The sequence below is a fragment of the Macaca nemestrina genome, chromosome 15, assembly GCF_043159975.1.
Source record: "Macaca nemestrina isolate mMacNem1 chromosome 15, mMacNem.hap1, whole genome shotgun sequence".
NCBI lineage: Eukaryota > Metazoa > Chordata > Mammalia > Primates > Cercopithecidae > Macaca > Macaca nemestrina.
This window is the reverse complement of record NC_092139.1, coordinates 44,065,202-44,083,560: the sequence shown is the minus strand read 5'-3', so window position 1 is coordinate 44,083,560 and position 18,359 is coordinate 44,065,202. Positions and strand designations below refer to the sequence as shown.

The 18,359-nt window shown below is 41.1% G+C and overlaps 1 protein-coding gene across 2 annotated transcripts in view; it reads right to left on the bottom strand.

The window, feature by feature from the left end:
• Window positions 1-18,157, bottom strand: part of SLX4I (SLX4 interacting protein) — a 203,531-nt gene extending 185,374 nt beyond the window's left edge. Inside the window, exon 1 of one of the 2 annotated variants that reach the window (XM_011741154.3) lies at window positions 17,759-18,157. The gene's annotated coding sequence lies outside the window, so the exon portion shown is untranslated. Of the gene's footprint in view, window positions 1-17,683 lie in introns of both variants that reach the window. The other variant, XM_011741152.3, reaches the window with a different exon arrangement.
• Window positions 18,158-18,359: the final 202 nt, after the last annotated feature.

The following is an 18,359-nucleotide window of genomic DNA, read 5'->3' as shown; positions in this document are numbered from 1 at the left end:
TCTCGGCTCACTGCAACCTCTGTCTCCTGGGTTAAGCAATTCTCCTGTCTCAGCTTCCCCAGTAGCTGGGATTACAGGCGCATGCCACCACGCCCAGCTAAATTTTGTATTTTTAGTAGAGACAGAGTTTCATCATATTGGTCAGGCTGGTCTTGAATTCCTGACCTCTGGTGATCCGCCCACTTTGGCCTCCCACAGTGCTGGGATTACAGGCGTGAGCCACCGCACCTGGCCTATTTTTATATTTTTTATAGAGATGGGGCTTCACCATCTTGCCCAGGCTGGTTTTCATCTCCTGAGCTCAAGCAATCCAACAGCCTCAGCCTCCCAAAGTGCTGGGATTACACGTGGGAGCCACCACGCCCTGCCTGTATCCGATTCTTAAGTACTAAACTCTGCCCCAAACTGAAGAACGAGGTGAAGAGAGCCCACAAGGATGGAGGAAAGGGGTTGAGGAGGACACCATCATTCACAAGCCTTGAGCATGGAACTATTTGCCCGTTGAAATTGTTACAGCAGCTCTTCCAATAGAAATATAATGCAAGCCACAAATGTAATCTTAAGTTTTCTATTAGTTGCATTTTTAAAAAGTAAACAGAAACAGGTGAAGTTAATTTGAATAATCTATTTCATTTTATTTTATTTTATGTTTTTGAGACGGAATCTCACTCTGTCACCAGGAATGGAGTGAGAGGTGCAATCTTGGCTCACTGCAACCTCCACCTCCTGGGTTCAAGCGATTCCCCTGCCTCAGCCTCCCGAGTAGCTGGGATTACAGGCGCCCGTCACTAAGCCCAACTAATTTTTTGTATTTTTAGTAGAGACGGGATTTCACCGTGTTAGCCAGGATGGTCCCGATCTCCTGACCCCGTGATCCGCCTGTCTCGGCCTCCCAAAGTGTTGGGATTTTTATCTCTGAAATAAGAGTAATAATACCTAACTCAAAATTATTGAAAAGACTAAATAAAATGACACATAAAAACACTAGGCCGGCCGGGCGTGATGGCTCATGCCTGTAATCCCAGGAAAAAAAACAACAACAAAAAAAAACAAAAAAAAAACCACTAGGCCTTCCTTCGATGGGTATTCATAATTATTATTACTTAGTCAATGGTGATTTTTTTAAAAAAATTTGGTACCCTTTGATTTTAATTTTTATTTTTTTAATTTTTGTCTCCTATGTGATGAGATCCTAATTTTTTAAATGGACAAAAAATATCTTTATCCAAACCGTAAGTCATTTTAAGTATTCATTTTCATTCTCTAAATAACATAATGCACATGACTTAGAAAAATATTTAATGATGTTTATCTTAGCAAGCCCATTTAGACACAGTGTAAGTGGAAAAAAAGTAAGTTCCTGGGAAATCAGGCACATGTTTAAAAACAATATATATAAAGGTTATCCTGAAAACTTCACATGGATTTTTAAAATTATATTATTTTTGTCTAATAAACATAAAATCAGTCACCTTAAATACATTAAATCAGGCTTGCATAACCTTGCTAAGAATTAAGGAAGTCCCTAGATGAGAGTACTTAAAAAGAATACTCAAGTGGATCAGCTAGACATGGAACCAGGAAAAGGGGGACAGTTTTGTCAATACGTAACCACCACAGGTAAAACATGTGTGATCCAATTATTTTTTACACACTGATTTTCCCATACATACTTCTTTTCCTGAAGGACAGACAAACCAAGTGGAAGGCCAAGGCAAGGCTTTCACATCATATCTGCTATTGGATAGATCATGAATGAGCCATATTACAGTGAGGTTACTGTAATGGCTAAAATGACTAATACAGTTACATTTTCACATTTTCAACTCACAATAAGGTTTTTGTTTTGTGGGTTTTTTTTTTTTTACATTTATCAATAAAACAAGAACAGCTACATTTGTGTTGTAGATGCTGAATTTTTCAAAGAGTATCATCAAAGTCCAATATCAAAAAAATGATCTCTAGGGATCTGGAACTGAAAAGCATTTTTTTATATAAAATAATATGGTCTGACAATATAAAACAGGATACCTGGGAAAATGAAATCTATATTCTGAATATTTTAGTCTGTTTTTAGTATCATAACACACTCTGCCTCAAGGTATGTGACTTTTTCACTTGTTTCCACAATGTTTGGAAATTCAAAAAATCACAATTTTAGGGCTAAAATAGATCTTACAGACCCTCTACTTCCAGCCTTACCATCTATTCCCCTAATGAGAACTTATGGGACCAGGCCTGGATCTCACAGCTGATGGCCTAACCAGGCACTAGATAGAGTCTTGTTAGGTCCACTGAGAGCAAACTAGCACCATCTGTCACCTGTAGAATTGCCAAGGTCAGTGACTCATTGGGCTGTCAGGGTAGGTGTGACCTTCCTCCCTCTGCCTCACACCAAGGTCCAAGTTCCCAACACAGAGTATGACCTCAAATAAACCTACATGTGTAGTGGTTCTCTCTTGTTAACCAAAGAAAGAAAGAAACTCTATTGTTAAAGAAAATGTAGTTTGAACTCGTTTATCACTATGCTACATAAGATGGCACCCTTCATACACAAAATATAAATAAATGAATTCTGCCAGGATAAAGCCCATAACACATCTGGACAGTCAGGTGCATACACCTTGAGCTTGCATATTTGCTAAAGTCATTTCAAATCAAGAAATCCTCTTTTCTTTGGTTTATGACAGCACTAGGCTTGTGCTGGGGATGAATTAAATGGTGAAATCTGAAACAAACTAAGCCAATCTGCTAAAGTCCCAAATATGGTAAAATCATACTTATCCATGGTGGCAGGAGTACACTCTCATATGTGAGCAGCCCTCAGAGCAATGCCTAGCACTAGAGGGTACTCACGAAAAGCCTGCCGGGTGAAAAAAATGTTCCAGATAATTGGAGCTGAGTCACTTATACATATAACCTTTTTACCTTTTTATTTTTTTTTTCTGTTTTTAGGGAAATTTTCCAGAAATATACTGAATCTTTATTAATGTTCATAAAAATACCATATATTGAATATTTGATATTTCCAATCAAAATTATAATCACACTGGGCAATAAACATATCACTGCCCTGTGAGCTGCCAGCTCCTACACAAAGCAATAGTAGGCCAGCAGGGTTGTCTGCCTGCTCTCGCAGGTGATCCCAAAGCTGTAAGAGTGCCTGAGTCCCTTTCTTTTTTTTTTTTTTTTTTTTTTTGAGACGGAGTGTCGCTCTGTCGCCCAGGCTGGAGTGCAGTGGCCAGATGTCGGCTCACTGCAAGCTCCGCCTCCCGGGTTTGCGCCATTCTCCTGCCTCAGCCTCCCGAGTAGCTGGGACTACAGGCGCCCGCCACCTCACCCGGCTAGTTTTTTGTATTTGTTAGTAGAGACGGGGTTTCATCGTGTTAGCCAGGATGGTCTCGATCTCCTGACCTCGTGATCCGCCCGTCTCGGCCTCCCAAAGTGCTGGGATTACAGGCTTGAGCCACCGCACCCGGCCTGAGTCCCTTTCTTAACTCCATTCTTTTTTTTTTTTTTTTTTGAGACAGAGTCTCGCTCTGTCGCCCAGGCTGGAGTGCAGTGGCCGGATGTAGGCTCACTGCAAGCTCCGCCTCCCGGATTCACGCCATTCTCCTGCCTCAGCCTCCCGAGTAGCTGGGACTACAGGCGCCCAACACCATGCCTGGCTAATTTTTTTATATTTTTAGTAGAGACGGGGTTTCACCGTGTTAACCGGCATGGTCTCGATCTCCTGACCTCGTGATCCACCCGTCTCGGCCTCCCAAAGTCCTGGGGTTACAGGCCTGAGCCACCACGCCCGACCTTCTTAACTCCATTCTTAATCTTAATCAGATGGGCCTAGAAAACTATGAGACTGAGGCTAATGTGATGTTTTTCAAGCCACTCTTACATGGATTTGCATGAACTTTGGTGCGAAGGCTTTGAGCCATCTGTTTTACATAATAAAATGACTATTACCTCTACTTCAGGATTAGGGTTTCTATAATGATGAACTCACTGGGTCATGGTACAGTGCAAAGTGTCCCTTGGATTTATGCCTCAGCATTTAATTCTTCCCACCTCAGAAAAAAACAGTGGAGTTGGAAAGGTTGACCTCTATAGTCTATTCCATTTTTAAACCTCTAGAATCCAAAAATCAACAGTTCAGGGTACAAATAATGCCAGTATACAAACTCTTCCAGAGAAACGAGTAAGAAGGAAATCATCCCACCACTCATTTTATGGAGTGCTGATAGCAAAACCAGACAAGAGCAGTAAAAGAATGAAAAATCAGACAATTCTATGGGTGAACATAGAAGCAATAATCTAAAAGCAATTTTAATCTAGCAAACCTACTTGAAAACAAACAAACATCAGAACCAAGTGAGATATCTGAGGAGTGCAAGGTTTGCTAAACACCAGAGAAATCATCACATTAAAAAACTGAAGTAGAGGCCGGGTTCAGTGGCTCACACCTGTAATCCCAGGACTTTGGGAAGCCAAGGCAGGAGGACTGCTTGAGCCCAGGAGTTTGAGACCAGCCTAGGCAACAAAGCGAGACCTTGTCTCTACAAAAAAAATCAAAAAATTAGCCTGTGGTTCCAGCTACATGGGAGACTGAGGCAGGAGGATCACTTAAGCCCAGGAGTTCAAGGCTGCAGTGAGCCATGTTTATGCCACTGCACTCCAGCCTGGGTGACAGAGAGAGACCCTGTCTCAAAAAACAAAAACTGAAGAAGAAAAAAGGCACATAATCATTCCAGTAGAAGCAGAAAAAAAATAAAAAGATAACATTAGAAATCTATGAATACAAAGGACTTTCTTAATCTAGAAAAAGCACCTACAAAAATGTAACAAAATGCTTAATGATGAATCAGTAGAAACAACTTCTTTGAAAAAAGTAAAAAATGTAGAATTTAAAATATCACTTAAACTAGCATCCACAAATAAAAAGTATCTAGGAATAAAATGAAAATATATATTCAAGACATCCTCAAACTGATCTACTAATTTAATGCAACTCCAACTACAAACTTGAACGGGGAAACTGAGAAAGAGTAAAAAAGATCAAGGCACTTCTAGAAAATAAATAAAAACAAAAACAAAAGATGGGGTTTGTCTTACCAAAACTACTACAACGCAAGGTATAAAAACTAATGTACTGGCAAACGGGCAGACAAACAGGCAGAAGGGGCAGACTCCACACACCAGAAACCAATGCATGCATTTATGAAACTGATGCATGCTGGCAGCAGCACTGTGAATTAGTGGGAAATGAAGAGATGACTCATTCAATAAACTGTGGTCAAACAATTGCTCATATCTATTTGAGAAAAAATTAAATTGAACCCTATCTCATACAAGACTCAAAAATCAATTACAGATGGGTTAAAAACTCAAATGTGCGAAACTAAAACCTTTCAGAGGATATTTTTATGAACTCAAAATCATAAAGGAGTTTTTTAACTAGACAGAGAAAATATAAACCATAAAGAAAAAGAATGACAGCTTTGGCCATATTAAAATTAAAACTTTTCTAAAACTGGGAGAAAATATTTGCAATCCATATCCAACAAAGGATTTCTATCTAGAATATGTAAAGAAGTCTCAAAATTCAATAGTAAAAAGCAACAGTCCAATCAGAAAATGGGCAAATGACAGATATCTCACCAAGAAAGATATACAGATGGTAAAAAAGCATATGAAAAGATATTCAACAACATTAGCCATGGGAAAATGCAAAATAAAACCACAACAAGATATCACTACACATCTACCAGAAAGGCAAATAAAAAATAATAACACCAAATGCTGGTGAGGCTGCAGAGAAATGTTCATAGTAACTTTATTTTTTATTTTTTTTATTTTTTGAGACAGAGTCTTACTCTGCTGCCCAGGCTGGAGTGCAGTGGCCTGATCTCTGCTCACTGCAACCTCCGCCCTCCCAAGTTCAAGCGATTCTCTTGCCTCAGTCTCCCGAGTAGCTGGGATTACAGGCGCCTGCCACTGCGCGTGGCTAATTTTTGTATTTTTCATAGAGTTTCACCATCTTGGCCAGGCTGGGCTTGAACTCCTGACCTCGCAATCCACCCACCTCGGCCTCCCAAAGTGTTGGGATTACAGACGTGAGCCACCACACCCGGCCATCATAGTAACTTTATTCTTAACAGCCACAAACTGGAAACAACCCTGACATCCTTCAATGTGTGAACAGTTAAACTACAGTACATTTATCCCCTGGCATATTACTCAGGCAGAGGGAATAAACTACTGATACATGCAACTTGGATGGATTTTAAGGAAACAGGCTGAGTTAAAAAAAAAAAAAAAAGGCAATCTCAGCCAGGCCTGGTGGCTCATGCCTGTAATCCCAGCACTTTGGGAAGCCGAGGCGGGCAGATCACCTGAGGTCAGGAGTTCAAGACCAGCCTGGCTAACACAGTGAAATCTGTTTCTACTAAAAATACAAAAAATTAGCTGGGCGTGGTGGCACATGCCTGTAGTCCCAGCTACTCGGGAGGCTGAGGCAAGAGAACTGCTTGAACTCGGGAGGCAGAGGTTGCAGTGAGCTGAGATCACGCCACTGCACTCCAGCCTGGGTGACAGAGTAAGACTCTGTCTCAAAAAAAAAAGGGCAGTCTCGTCGGCCAGGCATGGTGGCTCACACCTGTAATCCCAGCACTTTGGGAAGCCGAGGTGGGTGGATCACGAGGTCAGGAGTTTTAGACCAGCATGGCCAACATGGTGAAACCCCATCTCTACTAAAAATAAAATTAGCCAGGCATCTTAGCGCACACTTGTAATGCCAGCTACTTGGGAGGCTGAGGCAGGAGAATTGCTTAAACCCAGGAGGCAGAGTTTGCAGTCAGCCAAGATCGTGCCATTGCACTCCAGCCTGGGCAACAGAGCAAGACTCTGTCTTGGAAAAAAAAAAAAAAGGCAATCTCAAAAGGTTGCATATTGTATGATTCCATTTACATAATATTTATGAGATAAAATTATAGAAGTGGGGAAGAGATGAGTGGTTGCCAGAGGGTTATGGATGGGAGAGGAGTGTGTAGCTACAAAGAGGCAGTAGGAGGGAACCTGTGGCAATGGAACCATGGAACATTTCTCTATCTCGATTGTGAAATTGGTGACATGAACATACACATGTAATAAAATTGTACAAATCCAAAGAAATGCATGTGTAACTGCTTAACTCTAATAAATTACAGTGATTAAACCAGTGTCAATTTTCTAGTTTTCATATTTGTACTACAGTTATGCCATATGTTACCACTGGGGGAAACTGAATGACAGTTTTCAGGACCTCCCTGGACCTTTTTTTGTAACTGCCTATGAATCTATAATTATTTCAAAATAAAAGCTTAAAAAAATTAAAACATCTCTTCATCAAAACATACCATAAAGAAATGGGGGGAGAGGCATCATAAACTGGGAGAAAATATTTGTAAGACATGTAACCAGCAAAACATAAGTATGCAAGAAAAAGCAATCCAGGTTGGGCGCAGTGGCTCACGCCTGTAATCCCAACACTCTGGGAGGCTGAGGTGGGTGGATCACCTGAGGTCGGGAGTTCGAGACCAGCCTGACTAACATGGAGAAACCCTGTCTCTACTAAAAACACAAAAAAATTAGCCGGGCGTGGTGGCACTTGCCTGTAATCCCAGCTACTCGGGAGGCTGAGACAGGAGAATCGCTTGAACCCAGGAGGTGGAGGTTGAGGTGAGCCAGGATCGCGCCATTGTACTCCAGCCTGGGCCACAAGCACGAAACTCCATCTTAAAAAAAAAGGAAAAAGAAAAAACAATCCAACAGAAAAATGGGCAGAGGTGATGCCCAGAGTAAGGTGCCCCTGCCTCCCAACGAAGTCTCCGCACGTCTGGCAAGGCAGTAGGGGATGGAAGGAAAATCTTCTCATCCCTTCCGTTATTCAGGCCTTGACAACCACTGTGCAACATCCAACCAGGAGACTTTCATATCCTCTGGGAGCTGAGGGGCATGTCCCTCACTATTCTTTTACAAAACCCAATTAGTTGTGATATCTTATCACAGAAGAACCAATTGCCCGAGAATCTGTGGCGAACACATGTTCTCTTCTCTTACTACATGCACACAGCCTGTTACCTGGGATGGAACAGATGACAGTCATGGATGGGCCCGTCCGCCTCCCATGAGAAGGAAAAATCAAATCACAACACGGTGCTATGGTCTACATGTTGGTATCCCCCCAAATTCACATGTTGGAACCCAGTGCCCAATGTAATAGTATTAACGGTGGGGACTTTGGAAAGTGGTAAGTAATGAGGGCTCCATCCTCACGAATGGGACCAGTGCCCTTATTTTAAAAAAGGCTCAAACAAGCTCCCCAGCCTCCCTACCTTATGTGAGTGTACAGCAAGTAGGTGTCATCTTTGAAGTAGAAAGCAAGCCCAGGCCGGGTGCGGTGGCTCACACCTGTAATCCCAACACTTCGGGAGGCCAAGGTGGGCGGATCATGAAGTCAAGGGTTCGAGACCAGCCTGACCAACATGGTGAAACCCCATCTCTACTAAAAATACAAAAAGTAGCTGTAATCCCAGCTACTCAGGAGGCTGAGGCAGAAGAATCGCTTGAACCTGGGAGGCGGAGGTTGCAGTGAGCCAAGATCACGCCATTGCAATCCAGCATGGGTGACAGAGCGAGACTCCATCTCAAAAAGAAAGAAAGAAAGAAAGAAAGCCCTCACCAGACAGTGAATCTGCTGGGATCTTGAACGTCCCATTCTCCAGAACTGTGAGCAATAAATTCCTATTGTTTATACATTACTCAGTCTAAGGTATTTTGTCACAGCAGCACAGGCAGACTAAAACACACGGTGATGCCAGGAGGTCCAGACACCAAAGAAAGGGTTATCCTGAGGACACCCCCGACAACTACGGCCTCTTAAAGTACCTCTAATCTCTATCCTTGTACTTCCCCAACCCCAAACCCAACATTAGAGTTGTCTGAGCATGAGTCCCCTATTCAAAACTCTTCACTGGGATTTCCCACAGCATCACAAGTCCTTTTATCGGTGCTTGTGTTAGTCTGTTCTTGCAATGCTATAAAGAACTACCTGAGACTGGGTAATTTATAAAGAAAAGAAGTTTAATTGGCTTGCAGTTCTGCAGACCCTACAGGAAGCATGGCTGGGAAGGCCTCAGGAGACTTACAATCATGGTGGAAGGCAAAAGGAGGCAGGCATGTCCTACATGACTGGAGCAGGATGAAGAGAGCAAAGAGAGAGGTACTATACACTTTTAAACAACCAGAGCTCGAGAGAACTCACTATCCTGAGAACAGCAAGTGGGAAATCTGCCCCCATGATACAATCACCTTCAACCAGGCCCCTCCTCCAACACTGGCGGTTACAGTTCAACATGAGATTTGGTCAGGAACACAAATCCAAACCATATCAGTGTCCCTGTCCAAACCTCCATCTTATGGCACAGGCAACTTCACACCTGTAATGCCACCACATAACCAACTCCTGGCACGTGTCCTTGAACAGGCAACTCCATTTCTCTCTGCCTTCACCCATGCATGCTGCACTTGGAATGTCCTCTCCTAAGGCAAGTTGAGTTATCCTCTGAGACCCAACTCGGATGCCACCTTGCAGCCTTCTATGAACCAAGTGAATTGCTCCTTCTCGGGGACACATTTGAACCACCTCTACTCTCATGCCTAGCCCACTGAATTACACCTAAATCTGGTCCTCTCCCTGACTATAAGATTCCCAAGGACAGGGTCCATTCATCTCCTCTTTAATACTTGGGGTGTGGTACAGTTATACATTAAAACTTTGCTGACTTGGGTCCACTGATGTTACTAAATCAGACTGTGGTTTTGTTTTTGTTTTTGTTTTAGATTTATACCTATTTATCCAATGTATCTTTACTGTCCCCAAATTCCAAATTCCACAGTAAGCATTCCAAAAAAGAGGTCAAGCACTCTGGACCTATTTCACCAAATAAATAACACTTCAGTTATATATATCATACAGCCAAAGCTGAGAGCTGTAATTCATATAAACACATACCCAGAAGATCTTAGTGTTTCATACTGAAAATAATGGGCAACAGATTAGAGGTATGGTTGAAGTTTATACCACAAAGATGATGTTTTCGGTGCATAAAATTCTTTGTCTTTAAAATACTGGCATTTTAACGTTCATTTAAATGAAAAATATATTATTAGCTTCTATGTTAATTAAGTTTTAAATCAAGGAACATCCTGAGGCTTTTCTAAACTTTTTTTTAACTGATCATTAAAAAGCAAATGTGCACACACACACAAAAAGCAACAATGCATCTTAAATGATTATTTTCCTAGGCCCTCAGAGTTGTTTTCAGGAGGATGCAGCAAGCTCAGTGCCCAGGTTTACAGAATAAATGTTAAAAAGCCTTTGCTACCAGAGCTGGTAATTCAAGTCTAAATTCAGTGGCAGTTTTATTTTGTTGCCTGTTTTTAAGAAGTGTAGGACAACCCAAAAAGATCGATTTTCCAAATATCTGAAAGTATATAATTTACGTAAGTATGCTGAGAAGTTAGAGTATATGATAACTTAAAAATGATGCCTCATCTTCTGTTGTGCATTCTTGAGTCCACCCTCTGAGGCCTGAAAACAAGCATTCTTTCACAATGAGGAGACTTTGATAGGGTATGACCCCACCAAAAATATGATTACATGTGTGTTTTTAGTGGAGCGAGAAAGATCCTAAGAGTCTTAAAAAATTAATTTGGGGAGGGAATGGAAGTAGATTAAACAGTATCACAAGATTGTCCTGTCATTTAAATACAAAGCAGAGATAAACTCTAATAAAGAAAGTCAATGACCTTCTAGATTATTCTGTGGGAAAATCTAAGGCACTCTGAAATTCACATTTGTCTTCTTTCTAGTGATTGCTGGCCTATGTCACAAGCAACTGCTCTCATTAAATAGACCAGAAATTAACTTTAGGCTTCTAATCTCCAGATTTCAAATTTTATCTAGGAAATTATTATGTTTCTTTCTATCATCTTAAAGAACTTTCATTAGTTATGGGAACAGAAACAGAAAACAGCAAAGGCCCTAGAACTTCTGAAGTTGCAGCTATAATTCAAGAATGAGAAATCATTTCACTGTTGTCCTCTCCCAACACATGCACCAATCTTATCACCAAAACAACCAGTATCAAGGAATGAATCACAAACTTAACAAAAGATGGAGGAAAAACAACAAATGAGCGAAGGCTTCACTGGTGACCACTCAGATAAAGTCTGAAAGGCAACTTCAGTGCCAAAAAGAATCAGCTTTTGTTATTATTCAGATGGTAATTCTGAATGCCAGTTTACTTATTTAAAAAAAAAAAAAAACAAAACACTTCAGCTTCAACAATGGAAAGAGGATAATGCAAGTAACAAAAAAATTAGAACTTAAAAATCCTTTGTCACTAAATGTAAGTCAAACATTGATACTCTACCAAGAATAATTCCATGGAACAGTCCTTTTAGTTACTCTATACTCTCAACCTAGTCAGCTGACCCATGACCTGAGCCTCCCCTTCCTGCTGTGCCCACAGAAAATACCCACCAGCCACCACATGGGATGCTTTACTAATAGGCAAAATCTAGTAGGTTTTCATTGTTGTTGTTGTTGTTGTTGTTTTGAGACAGGGTCTTGGTCTGTCGCCCAGGCTGAAGTGCAGTGGCGTGATCACAGTTCACTGAAACCTCAACCTACCCTGGCTCAAATCATCCTCCTGCCTCAGCCTCCCGAGTAGCTGGGACTACAGGTGTAAGCCACCATGCCCGGTTAATTTTTGTATTTTTTGTAGAGATGAGGTTTTGCCATATTGCCCAGGCTGTTCTCTAAGTCTTGAGCTCAAGCACTCCACTCGCCTCAGACTCTCAAAGTGCTAGGATTACAGGTGTGACCCCGCTGTGTCCAGCCTGAATCTAGTTTTTATTTAATACCTAGTCAGAAACAGACATAGGCACCCACACGTGGTACATGTCCTTAGGTTCTTGTAAAACTCATCCCTTCAAACTCTGACTTTGTATGACCTGAAGCAGGCTATTCAACTCCTTTAATTCTCTGGTTTTCTTACCTCTGAAATGGGATAATAACAACAGTTTCTATTTCATGGCTCCTGTAAGGATTACATGAGATCAGATATATAATTATGGAGCCTAGTGCCTGATACACAGTGGGTGCTCAGTCTGTTAAACAGAATCATTTTAACAAGAGTACAAGCAAACAGCACATGATCAATCCACTTTGTAACCCAAGAACTCTGAAAACTAATGTTTTCCAGTCACCTTTACATAGAAAAAAAAGTTCTGATAATCATTAATGAAATAGTTTTACAATCTAATCACTTCAAAGCAAAAACTGTTATGATGGAGAACAGATCACTGGTTGCCAAAGGTGAAGGGGTAAGGAGCACTACAACGGGGTGGCAGAAGGGAAGTTGGGGAGGAAGGAGCCGATGGAACTGTCCCATGTGCTGATTTCGATAGTGGTTACAAAACTCAATGCACTGATTAAAACTCTGAAAACTACATACCCAAGAATAATTTTATTTTACATAAATTAAAAATAATTTGTATTTATTTTTTAGTTTCTAGGTTTTTCTTGAGACAAAGTCTTGCTCTGTCGCCCAGGCTGAAGTGCAGTTGCACTATCTTGGCTCACTGCAACCTCTGCCTCGTGGGTTCAAGCGACTCTCCCACCTCAGCCTCCCAAGTAGCTGGGATTACAGGTGTGCGCCACCATGCCCAGCTAATTTTTGTATTTTTAGTAGAGATGGTTTCACCATGCTGGCCAGGCTGGTCTCAAACTCCTGACCGCAACTGATCTGCCCGCCTCAGCCTCCCAAAGTGCTAGAATTACAGGCGTGAGCCACCGCACTGGGCCCAGAATAATTTTTAAATGCAAAAAAAAAAAAATCCAATCTTTTCTAAGTAGACGATAAATCAACAGTGACACAAATGAATTTCTATGTCCAAGATATTGTAACAGCCATATTGTATATATTATCCTATAGTTAACATCAGTCAAATCCAATTTTAAACCACCTCTGATTAATTCAAGCACAAAATGTCAATACTAAAATAAATACAAGTAACCGCTTTTACATAATAGAAGCAAAAAGACTTTAGAAATACACTTACATCACTCAAAATGTAAGTGGTACTCCCCGTTTCCCTGACAAAGGGGAGTTTTATAACATTATAGGGTTGGCTTTATAGCTCTCTACTTTGCTACCTAATAAGTAGGTTTCTTCATGTGCATGAATTATTGTCCTCAATCTCTAAAAAGTAGACTTGAGGTTTAATACAGCTTTAAATGATTAGACATGTACATGTCAAGAACTAACTATACACTTAAAAGTCAATGCACACATTTTGCATTTTTAAAAAGCCGTGTTTCATTCACAAAACATTAATTCATAAACTACATAACAGCAAAAGTGAAGTTTTAATACAAACATGCTTTACAACTATCACCTCTTGGTTTCACTGTACACAGAAGGCTTCATTACCAAATAATTAAACTTCTAAAAAAATTGTGAGGCCAGGCCCCTGGCTCATACTTGTAATCCCAGCACTTTCAGAGGCCAAGGTGGGAGGATTGCCTCAGTCCAGGAGTTTGAGGCAGGTCTGGGTAACATGGCGAAAACTCATCTCTAGTAAAGATACAAAAAATTAGCCAGGCACAGTGAGGCACACTTGTAGTCCCAGCTACTCAGGAGGCCGAGGCACGAGAATCACCTGAACTCAAGAGGCCGAGGCACGAGAATCAGCTGAACCTAGGAGGTGGAGGCTGCAGAGAGCTGAGATCACACCACTGCCCTCCAGCCTGAGAGTGGGACCCAGTCTCAAAAAAGTGAAAAAAGGAAAAAAAATTTTTTTAATTAAAATAAGCTAGAGAAGAACAAAGCAATGTGAGAATGAGTATTATAAAAATAAGAACAAACCAAATGTTCATCAATTGGTGAATGTGTAAACAAATTATTATGTATCTACACAATGGAATACCGCTCAGTATTAAAAAGGAATAAACTATCGAAACTCCCAACAACAAAGATGATTATCAAAATAATTATGATGGCCAGGCATGGTGTGGCTCATGCCTGTAATACCAGCGCTTTGGGAGGCTGAGACAGGAGGATCGCTTGAGACCAGGAGTTCAAGAGCAGCCTGTATAACACAGCAAGATCCTCTCTAAAACAAAATAAAAATTAAAAAAAAAAAAATGATGATGATGATGATGATGAAAAAAGTCAGACTAACCCCTATCCCCTAAAAAGCACACACTCCAAGACTGCAGTTAGATAAAAACCTAGGAAATGCGGTCGGGCATGGTGGCTCACTCCTGTAATCCCAGCACTTTGGGAGGCCAAGGTAGGCAGATCATTTGAGGTCAGGAGTTCGAGACCAGCCTGACCAACATGGTGAAACCCCATCTCTACTAAAAATACAAAGAAAAATTAGCCGGGCGTGGTGGAGGGTGCCTGTAATCCCAGTTACTTGGGAGGCTGAGGCAGGAGAATAGCTTGAACTCAGGAGGCGGAGGTTGCAGTGAGCCAAGATCGCACCATTGAGTTCTAGCCTGGGTGACAGAGGGAGACTTCGTCTCAAAAAAAAAAAAAAAAAAAAAAAAAAAAACACCTAGGAAATGCAATGCAAACTTATCTACAGTGATAGATCAGAGGTTTCCTGGAAGAGGAGTGGCTGGAGGGATGACAAAGGGGCAAGAGGAAACTTTTAGGGGTGATGGATACCTTCATTATCTTGTTGAGGTGATGGTTTCACTGGCATAAACATATCAAATTGTACACTTCAATATGTGCATTAACTGTATAACAATTATACCTCAATAAAGCTGTTTAAAAAATACAGAAAAAAAAAATCCTCTTCCTGGCCTGGTATATTGTGTTTAGATCACCCTCTTTTCCAAACAAGCTCATATCCTGAAAAGTCACAGAACTGTAATACCTTTCCCCTGGTGATTTGCATGCATAAACAAAACCTTAAAACCCAGAAATTTAATTATAATAAAATTTAACAATAGTTAATTAATATTTACATGGCTGAACTATGTGCTAGACACTGTTACAAGCATTTTTCTTATATTAATTTATCTAACGCTCACATCAACCCTATTTTACAGATGAGGAAACTGAGGTAATGAAGGGATAAGTTATCTGATCAAGGTCACAAAGCTGATAAGCAGAGGAGCTAGAATTTGAACCCAGGGAGTCTAGCCCTAGAGTTAATTTCCTAACCCATCACGCTCTACTGCCACACACAATATAAGGGATGTTAACACTAGAAGCAACGAATATTGCACTTGTAAAATACTTTTCTTTCTCACACTCACAGAATATACATATTCACTATAATTGGCAACACCACATGAAACTAAATAAAAAACAACAGTGGCCTTATTTTCTTTTCCCAATTAATAGATGGAGGGAGAAGCAGAAAGGCTGGACAACTTTCTTAGGACACAAAGCAAATAATTGGCAAGTTGACCAGTTACTGGGAAGCTGGTTCCTTACATTCTTAATCCAATTCTTTTCATGGTTTTCAAAATCCCGATTATTTTAAGTAACATCAGAAGGGAGAGAAAATCGAACATAACAACAAAAAACGTAAAAGTTGTTTCTGTTTTCTCATACTCTTTACTGACTCAATTTCATCCAGAGGGTCTCAGTCTCTGCAGATACAGGTCTGGAGTCTGTTTTTAAAGCTCCCAGGTGAATGTTATGTGCAGCCAAGGTCGAGAACTCTTGATTTAGATTTCTCATTACAGAAAGCCAGAAGGCGGCTGGGTGCGGTCTCTAATACCCGCTCTCCTCCACTTTGACAGGCGGAGGCGGAAGGATCACTTGAGCCCAGGAGTTGGAGGTTACAGTGAGCTATGATCCCGCCACTGCATTTCAGCCTGGACAACAGGGTTATACCCTGTCTCAAAAAATAAAAACATATATGAAATAAAACAAAATGGGAAGACAGAAGAAAGCAAGGTGCCACAAAAAGCTTTGGTAAACCAAGGCCCAGTGTTTTCCAAGTCAGTATTGAACTGCTGTCCACATGCAAACTTTGAGTTCAACTTTCAATAAATTAAAAGCACATATGTATACAAGATATGAGAAAGCAAGAAGCACAGTAAACAACTTTTTTAAAAAAAACGCAAGCCAGTGGTAAATTGGATGTTAAGACTTACAGAGAAAACCCTACATTTGGGATGTTATGTCATAACAGAAGTTACATAAAAGTATATTGGGATGACAGAATCTCTTTTCAACTTTTTGGAATGCTAAATTGATGCTCAAACATCAAGTCAATGAAGTAAAAGCACAGAAAAACCTGTCAAATATCCACTGCATTTAGAACATGGAATAAATTGATAATACACTATGAATCTAGTTAAGAAGCACGGGTTGAAGAAAGCATGGGCCAGGCCGGGCGCAGTATCTCACGCCTGTAATCCCAGGACTTTGGAGGCCGAGGCGGGTGGATCACCTGAGGTCAGGAGTTCGAGACCAGCCAGGCCAACATAGCGAAACTTCGTCTCTACTAAAATTACAAAAATTAGCCGGGGGTGATGGCGGCGTGCGCCTGTAATCCCAGCTACTGGGGATGCTGAGGCAGGAGAATTGCTTGAACCTGGCTAGAGGAGGGGGAGAGATGGCAGTGAGCCAAGATCGCGCCACTGCACTCCAACCCGGGCAACAGAACGAGATTCCATCTAAGGGAAACAAACAAACAAAAAAAAGAAAACAAAAAGAAAGAAAGGGCTGTATCTTTAGCCCATGCCCTGAATCAATGTTCCTTCAACTTTAAGGTGCCCTTCTTGAGGAAGATTCTGATTCAGCAGCTCTGGAGTGAGGCATGAAGTGTAATTCTAACAAGCTCCCAGAGGATGCTGATGCTGCTGGTAGGTGGACCAAACTTTAAACAACAAGGCCCTAAGTAACTGGAATATTGGTTGTAACACTAGCTAACTGGCTTACAAATATCGTTATGTCTAGGATCCAAGAAGTAAGTGTCAATACCATTAATTCCTACTCCCGGCCAAAAAAAATTAAAAACTAAAACTAAAAAACAGGGTTCAGGGGAAGGAGAAAGCAAATACTTGTCTAGCAGTGCTAAGAACCATAAAATACTATTATTTGTCTCAACCTAGTAGATGTCAAGGTGATAAAGTGTAGGCTCCATGAGTTAATGGATTTTTTTAGTTAACTGCTGAATCCTTATGGCCTAGCACAAACTAGGTACTCAAGAAATGCACTGAATAAATGAATGAATGGGAAGTATATACAAACGCAATCTGTATTTACGTCACATCCCCAAAAATGTCTGGGAAGGGGGAGGTATTTGTACTTCTGGATGCAGGTAGCCATGATTTGATACAAATACCTGGCCCATCTACTGCATTCCCTTTCTCCGAAGATAAAGTTAACTTTCCTGAATAGTATTTCCACCTTAAAGCCCATGCTCATGGCACCCTGATGTTTAGCAACTTTTTGGCTTTTTGAAAACAATGAAGAAAGGTGGAAGTAGAGGGAGAAGGATTCGGAAAAGTCTCAAAAACTCAAAGCAAAAAACCAGAAGGGAGGAGATGGGCAAACAGTTCAGTTCACTTGAAGGAACATCTGAGGTTGTCAGAGGTCCATGTGCTTACCTATGATGGTGGCGGGGTTTGGGCTCGGGCTTTTATATGTTTTGTTACTGTCCAGGGTCACTGGTGGAGTAGTACCTGGCTGTGGGAACTCGGACTACACAGGTAGCCGGCGCTGCAGCCAACCTTCAGAAGCTTAGAGGAAGCACTTTCGCGCCTACTTCCTACTTCCCAGGGTCTCCGCGCGCTTTTGAGAACTCAGCCGCCGCCCAAACACAAGATGATCTGGGCAGCTTCGCTGTTGGATTGAGGCCACCGCCAGGATTTAAGATGGCAGCGAAACACTTCGATGGCCCGCGGAATCTGCCCAAAAGAAAAATGGCCTCTGTTCAGAATATCGCGGCTTTCAAAGTGGGCCCAAAACAAAAATGGCGCCGGACGCAGGCTATTTAAAGGCTGGGAACCCAATGACTATGATTAGCAAGTAACGAATCACGGTAACTCACAGTGCTAGCAGTTGAACTGATCGAGAGAAAAAAACCGCTTTTCTGTGGTATGTCTTCTTAACATTGGAAAATGACTAGTTCAAGAATGAAACATATATTAGGTGCGAAAGATTATGGGAAAAGAAAGATAGCTTTCACAGTGCCGGATAAACTTTAATGAAAATAGCCATGTTTGAACATAACTTCCTCGATTTTTTTTTTAATGTTAAAAGAGAATAAAAGGTTTGTCCTGG